General features: G+C 30.3%; 2 long non-coding RNA genes across 3 annotated transcripts; both read right to left on the bottom strand.

Annotated features, from left to right (window-relative positions):
- Window positions 1-246: 246 nt before the first annotated feature.
- Window positions 247-2,203, bottom strand: LOC117121574. Its single transcript, XR_004447594.1, has 3 exons — window positions 1,840-2,203; window positions 1,204-1,448; window positions 247-738 (listed from the first exon to the last, which is right to left on the bottom strand). It is a non-coding gene; the product is annotated as an uncharacterized LOC117121574 (long non-coding RNA).
- A 5,359-nt stretch (window positions 2,204-7,562) lies between these two features.
- On the bottom strand, window positions 7,563-10,956 carry LOC117121551. Of its 2 annotated transcripts, none has more exons than XR_004447582.1 (3): window positions 10,623-10,956; window positions 9,828-9,976; window positions 7,563-8,538 (listed from the first exon to the last, which is right to left on the bottom strand). It is a non-coding gene; the product is annotated as an uncharacterized LOC117121551 (long non-coding RNA). The 2 variants fall into 2 exon arrangements; XR_004447583.1 differs by having other exon boundaries at window positions 9,828-9,973.
- Window positions 10,957-13,254: the final 2,298 nt, after the last annotated feature.

The raw sequence follows: 13,254 nt of genomic DNA, 5'->3' as shown, positions 1-13,254 counted from the left end.
TTAAACACTGTATATGTACCTTTGATGATTCATATTAGATTTATATTATATTTATTCAACAGTGTTAACGGCTAACTTCCTTCAATATCATATATAATATACGACAGTATTTCCAGCCGTATTTCCAGATTTATCTGGCCGAACGCCCATCTTGAGGCAAAGCATTGTGTAATACAACGTTCCCGACGGTTATTTGGACCTGTTCAACCATGAAACCTTCGTGGTCTAGTGGTTATGACGCTCGCCTTGTCAGCGAGAGATTTATGTATATATATAATGGTACTTTATTCAAAATTCAAAAATTCATCAAAAACATAAATCATGGCAGCTAAAAAGAATTATCTTTAGCATCAAAAACATCAAAAAGCAAGGATCATAATAGAAAATTTACATTAACTTTACATAAAATTGTTAATAATAAAAAAAAAAACAAAAAAAAAAAAAAACAAGAGAAATACAGAGTTATAAATAATTAATATAGTAACTATTTGTTATTGATTATTGGTATTGGGGCTGAGGTGGTGTGGACTCTCGCGCACCCCCTACAGCCAAATCCTGTATCCGCCCTGGGAATACACTCACTATTAAGAATACTCAGTATTGTTCTCATGTCATGTGTCAGTCAAGGTTGTATATAAAGCTGTAGTCCACATTATAACTGCATGAATACGCTCACTAGTTTCCACCTTGTGGTTCCTATGCCGTCACTCAAGGTTGTATACCAATATGTAGATCAGTCTGAGAATGAAGAAAAATTCAAATCATTAAAGCTTACTTTGAATTCCTATTTTCATTATACTCGTAAATTATACCCCTTCTAATACCTAGACCATTGGTTAGATTAATTTACAAAGTTAGGATTTTAAGTAGTATAACGGAATTGTTTATATGTTTGTCTTATTTTGATGTTAATGACTTATTCGAATATGAGTAGGAATTATATTTCCTTTTGACTGTTACGGTTGTTTCTTTAAATTACTGATGTAGGGGTATGTTTATATGGACATAATGGAGGGGTGGGCCTAAATGGGAGTATAGAGGTCCTAGCTAAAAGAATTTAATTTATTTACCGGAGCCCTGACTATCCTCTAACTGCTAAAGATGTCACCATATAAATATAATATAATAACTAATGAATTGTGGTGTTTGAAAAGTTTTCGTAAAGCATTGGTATCTCATAAAATTTTAAAAAAAAGTGCTTACGTTCCGCTTATCCTCCTCTTAACCTTAAGACCAAGTAAATGGTTGCATTTATTCCTTTTTTGATACCATAAAATTCCATTGTGTCTTCATCTTTGAGTTGTTTACTTTGAAAAAGTAATCTCTGTTGTGCTACATTAACCTTGATTTGTCTGGATATCATATCTTTAAGTTCTCTCACAGTCGTTTCTGGATATACCTCAAATGCATGACTCCTATTCTGTACATCTCTCACAAATATTTGAAATCTGAAATTTTAAGGATAGGCCTATGGTATAAGAGCGACCAAATTTGTTTAGGCATTCTAGTAAAATTTATTTATTTTTTCATTTACAGTAAGTGTAATAAAACAATAAACTAATGTTGTACTTGCTATGTCATTTTGAATACAGGTTCGTAAATCTATTTAAATACAATAAGGAATAAAGACATTACTTTGAGATTAACTTTTAATATAAAAACATTAGCATTCTCATTAAGCAAGTAATTGTAAAACGCGACCTTTATATTAAAGACGAATATTTCAACTAGCACTTTATATCGTCCAATATATCATACCCAGACAATGTCCCTCCTACTTTAAAAAAAATTAAATAAAAAAAATAAAAGAATAAAAAATAAAAACATAAGCAAACTTACCGGTCCCTGTCCCTTGGATTAGGGCTTGGTTCATATTCAGAAGTCATGTTTGAATTTGATACAGTTATTTATTTTTTTTTTTAAATTCAGTAGGTTCAGAATATAGAGAAAGTCGTTGTTCTCCTTCGATTTGTCAATTTGCTATTAACATATAATCTCAAACCTCAATTTTATACTTTCCAAGTATTGGAAATCCCTGATATATTTTTACAAACCTTGAGTCATAGAGCGGCATTACATCGCGCATTAATATGAATCGAGCGATTTTGATTATTAAACAGATGTGATTGTATAATTGTGTACGTAATGTGTAATCCTGATATGAACTAACGAACCCACACTTTTGAGTAAATAGGCATAACCTGTTTGAGTTTAATAGGATCGTATATGGATATCCCTAAATATTATGCTTGTACCTTGAGGAAGGATTTAGATAGCACATTCATTTCATCAGATTTTGAAGTTTCTGCGACAGCCGCACTTCAGACAAAAAATTGTAGATTTTGAGTGCTAATTGCATATAGTAAGCATTGGAGAACTTGTACCAATTGCAAGCGTTAAACTTCTGTAAACAATTTTGCAGTAGGGGCGGGGGGGGGGTTTGTATAATCCACAGAACATACAAAATTTTAATTTATTTTTTTCAAATTTGCCTCCACAGTCAATAAGCAAGTCTTTTATAATGTGAGATGTGCACAATTAATTAACTTTATATTTAAAACTTCAAACTTTTTTTGACCAAGAGTATATTATGCTTGATGCTGATCTTCGTTATGATATTGCAAGATACTGTAGAAAAACATTTTCTACGACATATAAAATAGAATTTCGGTTATTATTACATTATTGGTATATATTATATATTGAGGATACATGTAAGTGAGAGCCTGATTTTTCTGATGAGGTAGAGGAGACGCATTAGACTAGAATTGATAATAACTGTATATAGTGTGATTTGCTATAGTAACCAATATAGGTTTAGCCAATAATCGAGTCCTGCATGTCGTCACCATCATAAATAATATCATAATTACCGCAACCACTATTACCAGCCTCGTCGTCATCATCATCAGCATAGTCACCATTAACATAATAAGAGGACGACCAACAACATTATGGACAATGGACTTAAGGAATGGACTGGACAAGGACTGGCGATAGCATCATCGTCTGCTGGTGATCGAGAGTGTTGCGTAATTTGCGTTATCGGACTAAAGAGAGAGAGGCATTATCATCACCATCATCATCACCACCACCACCACTTATTGAAGTCTTTGTGTCAAATTTTTTATATTTTGCCAATTATGTATTTAAATGACATTTTTAAACTTATTATGAAAATTATTATTGTAAATTAGTATTGAAGATATTTAATTAAAGCAAAGCAACAAGGAGCCATATTTTCAATTTTTTTTATTTCTTTCCAAGTATGTAAATATATCTAACATTACATTTCGAAAATTATTATTGTAAGATATACTATAATAATTTAATTAGTATTAACGATGTTAAAGTTAAACAATGCTTTATTCCAATATTGTTAATAGCTTTGGGAATCTACCTTGTGTCCTTTATGTATGTTTACACATAGCCATACCATATTCTATGCTTTCCTACATATAATTCTTTGGGTATGCTCTTATAGGCCTACAAGTAACCATTTGGCCTATCTGTAGTTTATTTATCTGTAGTTCCAGGTTCATTTTGTTGGTTCATTCCTCATTACAAGTGCACGAATCAGCTCACTTGTTTCCCTTTTACTGTTTCCATGCTAGGTAGAAGTCAAGTCAATCAATCAATCAATCAATCTGAAAATTTAAAAAATTATAACATATCAATGAAGATCACTTTATTAGGTTTAAAAGGCACGCGATTTACACCGTTCAAATGATACAATGCTATAAATATTTTTTGTGGTAAAACAATATTGTTTTATTTTTGTCTCATTTTGAAATAAATAACATATCTTAAAAGTTTAAGCAGCATATTATCTTGGAATTGATTTTTATTTTGTTTTCTTAATTAATTTTACAATGCGAGTGTTATGTCTATGAGTATTATTAATGAGAGGGTGATTTGAAGTTGGGATCCTTTTGGAATAATTATGCAAGGCTAATTTACAGTAGGCTAATAATATAAATCAATAATAGCAGTGCTCGAATAAGCAACAATGATGTAAAGATCGTATGAGGCATAGCATATCATTGGGTGCGTGCCCATCATGCAGATGGGCTTTGGGGCGGTTGGCACCCAAACACTTTCTGGTGTACTTAATCACAATGTAAAGTATTCACATTTTATTCCACTATGGATTAAGCAAAGTTTTCAATACAATACAATTATGTATAATATTTCTATCGTAGTATTTTAATGTTCATGTTTGCTTAAATGAACGTTAATGCATCATTTGGATGCATATGTATTACGTGTATGCTATTTGGTTTACAATAAGCCCTTATGTTAGATAAGCCTTTAGAGGCAGCACAGTACATTATTTGACTATCTGTGAGCGGCTGCCCCTACCTCTGTTTTACTACTGTACGTTGAAAATTTGTCACCATATTATCACCATATACATGAGTGTTTGATAACTACTCATATTTTGCGTAGCGTGGGCTTGCGTGTCTGTCGTGTGATGCGAAGTTCCTTATTAATTGTCAAAAAAGCGCCCCTGGCTGTAGCTGCTGAATTCGCTATCTCTGGCTCTCAAGGCGAGTGTCATACCACTTGACCACAGTGGCCGTTGGTATATCGCACATTATTTAATATGCTAAGAAAGTCCAAGAAATTCAATTAAACTTTTGGGTTTAGCTAAAATGGTATCTTTATACGTACAGTTAAATAAATAAGGTACTTAGCTAATCGTTGCAATGCTATAATATTTGAAATATTGATTATCATGTCTCGGTATTTCATAGCAAAAACGCAAGTACTTACATTACGCTATCCCTTTTACTCTAAGAATCAAGTTGATAGTTGTTTTATAATGTCACTAATCCGCAGAACTTCATTGTGTGGTCATCTTCGAGAGTTGTACCATGGAATGTTAATGGCGATACATTCACCTTATATTTTCATGTATTTTACGTGTAAGTTCCGATACTGTCGTTTCTGGATAAACATCAAACTTTTTACTCCCTATATTTGGAAGTACCACACTTACTTGAAAACTGAAGGTGTACTGCAAGTGCTATTACGATGTGAGTTAGCGTTAGGAAAACAATATTATCATATAGTATAATATACTGTAATGTAATGTAATGTAATAATAATAATAATAATAATAATAATAATAATAATAATAATGTTAATGATAATAATAATAATATTAATAATGCACATGTGTGTATTTAACTGCACTGTACGTGGTTACGTGGTACAATAATAATAATAATATTAATAATAATAATAATAATAATAATAATAATAATAATAATAATAATAATAATAAAACATACACAAATTTATAGTAAAGGAAGGAGGAAGTCCTACCCCTCTACATGTGTAGCAGAATGACAAGGAATATAATAATCTGCACTAGGCATACACTGACTAACCGGCTTGATGACGTATGGATGTCTAAAGTACATCGTAAAGCTTTGTTTACACTATCAAATTTCATCAAAAAAAGCGTCACATAGAATGTGATGGAACATAGAGTTGAACGCGTTCAACCTTTTTTGATACAATTTTATGATAAAATGGATATGACACCATCGTATCCATATATGGGCACATCACATTTTTTGTCACATAAAATTTGATAGTGTAGACAAACTAAATTAGTTTGTATTAATTAAAAATTGCCCTTTAACACAACACACGAAGGTCCATCACCTTTAGCCTGCCAGCCAGTTCATGGTGTCACTATCCAGTACCGTACTGTAAGTAGACCATTTCTCCTCTGGGATTATGCAGAAATGATACTTTAAGGTAATTTAGGCATATCATCCAGGAAACATCCAGAATTTGAGTTTCTGCTTTTAAGTTTGCTTCTACAATCAATAAGCAATTCGTTGATACACGGAGATGTGCGATACTAATGAACTTTACTTTTGAAGTTTCGAAATTGCATTGACCATGTGTTCGGTATTAAACTTTTAAATGCTGCTCTGTATTCTTTTTGATTATTATTATTAATATACTGCGAGATACAACAAATAATATGAATATTCTTCAGGTCAGAATTAAGAAAAACTGTACAATGACGACGTGTGCTCACTATCATCATTATCATCATCATCATCATTATCATTATCATCATCATCGTCATCATCAACATTACCACCATTACCACTTATTGTTGACGTTTTTCTGCAACAACTGTGTTTAATATTGTTAATGAAAACAAATATGTTAATTTTAATAATATATTATTGTAGTATCACCATTTTCCTCATTATAATTAACATCACAAACACAAATTAGTATTAAAGATGTTAAAGTCAAATAATGGTTTATTTCTATAATGGACATACAATGTCAACAACTTATATTTTAATTATTACCGTATTGGATCGTCAGATATTTGAATTTGTGTAACAACCGTTTTGCCTTCTATATATGGTTACTTATAACTAAAAAATATTCTATGCTTTCCTATATTTAGTAATTTGAATTTGTTTTCCTAAATATAATAATATAATAATAAACCATCTCCTAGTTACAACTACTGATGTCATGTCAAAGATCAAGGTTGAATTTATCTCCAGGACCACAATGCAAAATATGAAGATCTTATTTTTCATTCCTAATTAAATATATTTTTTTCTCTTTTGTGGGGTCTTCTTACCTTTATTTCACCATTTTCCCCCCTAATTTTCAAATTTTTACCATCAATATTAAACATTGTTATTCACTTAGCTCGGACTGCGGTGATATTAATACCAATTACACAACTAAGTCATGCATACACTACGGTACGACCTTAGCATAAGTAAGACGTCAATCAGTATATTGAGCTTACAATCTAAAGTATTCAAACTAAACTTTACTACATTGCTGTATACATACTTTTAAATATGTATATATATTGTTTTTCTTGTGTGGTTACCAAACCTTATTCCATTGTTTCTTTTCATATTTAAAAAAAAATATTTATGATAATATAAGTCTTAATTAATTTAACATACTTTACAATTTAATCCCAATTATTCAAAATTATTACAAAATTCTTAAATATAATCCATGCATTTTTACAAACTGGCTTACCTATCTCTGTTAGAATTTTAATTTTGTATACTGCGGTAATATTAATACCAATTACACAACTGCAATTGAATATATTATTATCGGACTGCTGTAATATTAATACCAATTACACAACTAAGTCATGCATACACTACGGTACGACCTTAGCATAAGTAAGACGTCAACCAGTATATTGAGCTTACAATCTAAAATGTTCAAACTAAACTTTACTACATTGCTGTATACATACTTTTAAATATGTATATATATTTTTTTTCTTGTGTGGTTACCAAACCTTATTCCATTGTTTCTTTCCATATTTTTAAAAAATATTTATGATAATATAACTCTTAATTAATTTAACATACTTTCAAATACTTTACAATTTAATTCCAATTATTCAAAATTAGTACAATGATAATAATACTAGATAACAAAATAAAACTCATTCAAGTATAACATTCCAATCATAATTATTTTCTTTTACAAAATTCTTAAATATAATCCATGCATTTTTACAAACTGGCTTACCTATCTCTGTTAGAATTTTAATTTTGTATATAGCAAATACTGCAATGGAATATATTTCATTTTTAATTCCGCTATCATAGCCTATTAATAATTCTTTAAAAAAAAATGATTATTGTCAAGTTTCTTAAATAGATTGTCTATCTTTTCCCATAATATCCTATTTTTTAGACATTCAAAAAACATGTGCTTTTAATCTTCGACTGCTCCACACGTATCGCATGTGTCAGTGTGTTTTAACTTCCATTTATACAATTGCCTATTTGTTGGGGAGATTTTGTTTAACAATTTATAATTTAGTTCTGCATATTTTCTATTTTTTCTTCCTTTATTTTTCTCATCCAGACCTTAGACCAGTTTATTTTTTCTCCAATAAATAGATCCCATTTACTTTCAACATAGGGTGGGATAAACATTTTATCAACAAAACAAGAATAAATGCATTTTGTTTTCATTTTTCCTATACTATCATATTCATCAGTCATCACGAAATCGTCATTGCCATTACCATTGTAATGTCATATGACGTACAACCACTCTTTTGGAATACTTGTATTAACAAGGCGTATTCACTAAGCCAGTTTCTTTTATCAACGAACTTCATTAATCAATTTTTTATAACAATATTCTTGATTCGTTTAAAATTCGAATCTAATTAATTATATTAATAAATAAATGTATATTTATATAAAATTTTAAATATTTCTCCTGAAAAATGCATCTTCGTTAAAATAGTTAAGTTATGCTTAAAAAAACCCAACACTACTGAACACTGAAAACTTAATAAGGTCTTTCCTTAGTGTATGGTGACCAATAATCACCATATTTACTGTGCCTTTCCTTAGTATTTTAGTTTTTTTTTACAAAAGAGATGTATTATTATGTATGTAATTCCTGTTTCTGTTAGATGATTCAATCCACATGTGCATGTTCACTGGTTTCAACGTCCAGTCGAGGTCATAGACGAACTTGCAGATAAATCTGTGAAGAGGAACATAGCACTTTAAATGTTTTAGTTTGCTTAACAGACGCTTAAATTATATTCTTCATATAGTTATTACACATACCATTAAATAACACTATACAAATTCTACGTGTACAGTATAATAGTTTATATTTACTTTATTTCAGATTCAAACAAATAATTATGACTAAAGGCATGTATACTATAAAACACTGTATTTATTTTAGAAAGATATAGGCCTATATAATTTGATAGGATTATATCTAGTTATTTTCAAATATTATGTATTAATTTTTATATTTATGGCAATATTTGTGGGTACGATTCAGCAGGAAATACAAATACAAATAAGAATTAAATTCAACAATTTCTTGAAGATATCATCTCAATGATTGGTATTTGGAGCGTTTAATACCTTTAATAATCCAACATTGATTATTAAATTATACACTGATCTTTGATCGAGTATTGAGTACCTGTTTGATACCCATATCAGTGTGGTCGCATTTAAAAATAGAAAAGATCCAACGGGACATGTCATATGATTTATTTTGCTTTTCTTTTCAATATATTACTTATGAGCAGCGACTGCACATACTAACATTGGTTTCTCTAGTTTATTCGGTTTTAATATACAGTTTTTAAGTTATTTCCCCACTTTCATCTGCGAGCTTAAAAACATGTTTCTCAACAACTATAAAATATTTCTTTCCCACTTAAAGTAACACTTACAGGCAAACGAATGATAAACAGTTTCATATCTTTGAATTTATATTGATTATATTTTTACTTTTCATTGGTCTATTAATACATTTTTGATATACAATATGATATATTAATTATAAGTATAATTCTATCCATTTTAATGTTTATGTTTCTGAATAGAGTTAGAGAGCCACTGGGCATTATTTCATGATACTTTTGGTAATCCTGCCTTGCCAATTTGCTAAACCTGTATTGTTTCGTGTTTGTATTTTATTGAGATAAAATATATGAAATGAAATATTTCATGACATTTTAAGCATATTCAATGGACTTTTTCGGAATTTTATTCAAACAATTTACCAATCAGAAAAGGGTCAGGAATATGCACGTGTCCTACAAACACACTTGTTTTCCCACAAACGCATGTGCATGCATATGTTTTTACACCCATATTTGTTGGGACCTTAGCAACAATATTGAAGGGACGTGGTTTAGCTGAAACGTCCATTCTGTTTTTGGCATAAGAAACTATCGGATGGAGAAACTGTTTTAATTGTTTTCGTTTATACATAGTATTAAAATACAACATTGTATACCTTACCAGCATGCTTTTAAAGTTCCAAAATAATGTTATCAAGTAATAATGTCAACTTCTTGGTAGTAGTCCAAATGGTTTGTCTAATTCTGTTTACCGGTTCAGAGTATACACACAGGATATCTGTCCTTTGAGCTGAAAAGACGGCTTGTCTGCTAAACAAGAAAAAAAGAATATGACTTATATATGCATATCTCACAATATTTTTTATCTAAACTTTCTGATAATGTGATACTTGTGTTTCATCTTAGTTTTCAAAAGCAATAAAATGTATTCATGTTAGTAGAGATTTAAATATGAACAATAAAATACATGAGTATCACGTTAATATATTTGGTGGAATAAAACGTATAGAATAGATTCCTGTGACATTATGTGGGTGATGAGTTAAGCTGTATAAGTCTAACTTTATTTTTTTTAAATTAACGAAATGATACTGTGTAATTTAATTGTAAGCGCTAATATAACAATAACATTAATATAACAAAATATGTAATGATTTGCGTTAATAGTTCAAAGTGCAGTTGTAAGTCAGAAACGCCTCAACCTATGCCGTTAACTTTCAGCTCTAATTTGAGACTTTCCACGCATATAGTTCAATTGGTAGCCAAATTATGTACTTTAAAGTACCTAGTGCATTTTTCGGAAGAGTAGGGTATCACTTTGGGCTTCCTTCAGCCTCTGCCGTTGTGGAGGAATGAACCTAACTCTAGTTGATATAGTACTCTTTGACTACAACCATATGCGAATTAGCAAAATGGCAGTGCAAGGTTCAGGAAAGACTTATAACAAAATACTTACTCGTTCTCTCCGCTCTCATTTGGTGATGGTTCGAAAATATTTTGATCACTCATGGTTAATTCGTATACGACGATAACATTAATATTCCAAGAATTATTATGTTACTATAGACTGATAATGGTCAGCTAATTATTAAGTCGCAAGTCCTTTTGAATCTGCAATGTTTGTTGTTCTATGTTACGTGTCTGTGATAGATACAGCGCAACAATAATTTGACTAACAATAAAAAATCCTTTATGCAACATTATATATCAGTGACGTCAACACGACATTTTAATATTCATAAACTGGAGAAAATACATAAGCACTTCTTTCTTCCAGTTTTAAAACATTCAAAAATCTGTATATGTTAACCAAATAAATAGGGAAAAAGATAGAGTATAATTATAATATATCTCGTTATATAAGACTAGGTTACAGAAAGAGTTTTAATTTGATGGAGTTTTAATAGAAAATAAAATGTGTAATAGTATCAAACAATTTTGCAGTACTTTTTAGATTTGTCAATTTACTATTAACATATAATCTCAAACCTCAATTTTATACTTTCCAAGTATTGGAAATCCCTGATATATTTTTACAAACCTTGAGTCATAGAGCGGCATTACATCGCGCATTAATATGAATCGAGCGATTTTGATTATTAAACAGATGTGATTGTATAATTGTGTACGTAATGTGTAATCCTGATATGAACTAACGAACCCACACTTTTGAGTAAATAGGCATAACCTGTTTGAGTTTAATAGGATCGTATATGGATATCACTAAATATTATGCTTGTACCTTGAGGAAGGATTTAGGTAGCACATTCATTCCATCAGATTTTGAAGTTTCTGCGACAGCCGCACTTCAGACAAAAAATTGTAGATTTTGAGTGCTAAATGCATATAGTAAGCATTCGAGAACTTGTACCAATTGCAAACGTTAAACTTATGTAAACAATTTTGCAGTACTTTTTGGAGGGCAAAATACTTTAAGTTTTAGGGGGGGGGGGTTTGTATAATTCACGGAACATACAAAATTTTAATTTATTTTTTTCAAACTTGCCTCCACAGTCAATAAGCAAGTCTTTTATAATGTGAGATGTGCACAATTAATTAACTTCATATTTAAAACTTCAAACTTTTTTTGACCAAGAGTATATTATGCTTGATGCTGATCTTCGTTATGATATTGCAAGATACTGTAGAAAAACATTTTCTACGACATATAAAATAGAATTTCTGTTATTATTACATTATTGGTATATATTATATATTGAGGATACATGTAAGTGAGAGCCTGATTTCTCTGATGAGGTAGAGGAGACGCATTAGACTAGAATTGATAATAACTGTATATAGTGTGATTTGCTATAGTAACCAATATAGGTTTAGCCAATAATCGAGTCCTGCATGTCGTTACCATCATAAATAATATCATAATTACCGCAACTACTATTACCAGCCTCGTCGTCATCATCATCAGCATAGTCACCATTAACATCATAAGAGGACGACCAACAACATTATGGACAATGGACTTAAGGAATGGACTGGACAAGGACTGGCGATAGCATCATCGTCTGCTGGTGATTGGGAGTGTTGCGCAATTTGCGTTATCGGACTAAAGAAAGAGAGGCATTATCATCAACATCATCACCACCACCACCACCACTTATCGAAGTCTTTGTGTCAATTTTTTTTTTTTTGCCAATTATGTATATGTATTTAAATGACATTTTTAAACTTATTATGAAAATTATTATTGTAAATTAGTATTGAAGATGTTAAATTCAAGCAAAGCCAGAAGGAGCCATATTTTCAATTTCTTTTGTTTCTTTCCAAGTATGTAAATATATCTAACATTACATTTCGAAAATTATTATTGTAAGATTTACAATAATAATTTAATTAGTATTAACGATGTTAAAGTTAAACAATGCTTTATTCCAATATTGTTAACAGCTTTCTGAATCTACCTTATTGTCCTTTATCTATGTTTACACATAGCCATACCATATTCTATGCTTTCCTATATATAATAATTTGGGTATGTTCTTATAGGCCTACAAGTAACCCTTTGGCCTATATCTGTAGTTCCAGGTTCATTTTGTTGGTTCATTCCTGCACGAGTCAGCTCACTTGTTTCCCTTTTACTGTTTCCATGCTAGGTAGAAGTCAAGTCAATCAATCAATCAATCAATCTGAGAATTAACAAATTATAACATATCATTGAAGATCACTTTATTAAGTTTAAAAAATAGTTTTTTTTTATTAATTTAAAAGACACTCGATTTACACCGTTCAAATGATACAATGCTATAAATATTTTTTGTGGTAAAACAGTATTGTTTTATTTTTGTCTCATTTTGAAATAAATAACATATCTTAAAAGTTTAAGCAGCATATTATCTTGGAATTGATTTTTATTTTGTTTTCTTAATTAATTTTACAATGCGAGTGTTATGTCTATGGGTATTATTAATGAGAGGGTGATTTGAAGTTGGGATCCTTTTGGAATAATTATGCAAGGCTAATTTACAGTAGGCTAATAATATAAATCAATAATAGCAGTGCTCGAATAAGCAACAATGATGTAAAGATCGTATGAGGCATAGCATATCATTGGGTGCGTGCCCCCCCTGCAG

The sequence above is a fragment of the Anneissia japonica genome, unplaced genomic scaffold (assembly GCF_011630105.1).
Source record: "Anneissia japonica isolate Jap-2015-1 unplaced genomic scaffold, ASM1163010v1 scaffold3217_len398964_cov164, whole genome shotgun sequence".
Classification (NCBI taxonomy): domain Eukaryota; kingdom Metazoa; phylum Echinodermata; class Crinoidea; order Comatulida; family Comatulidae; genus Anneissia; species Anneissia japonica.
Note: the sequence above shows the minus strand (reverse complement) of the source record. Positions and strands in the feature narration are given on the sequence as shown.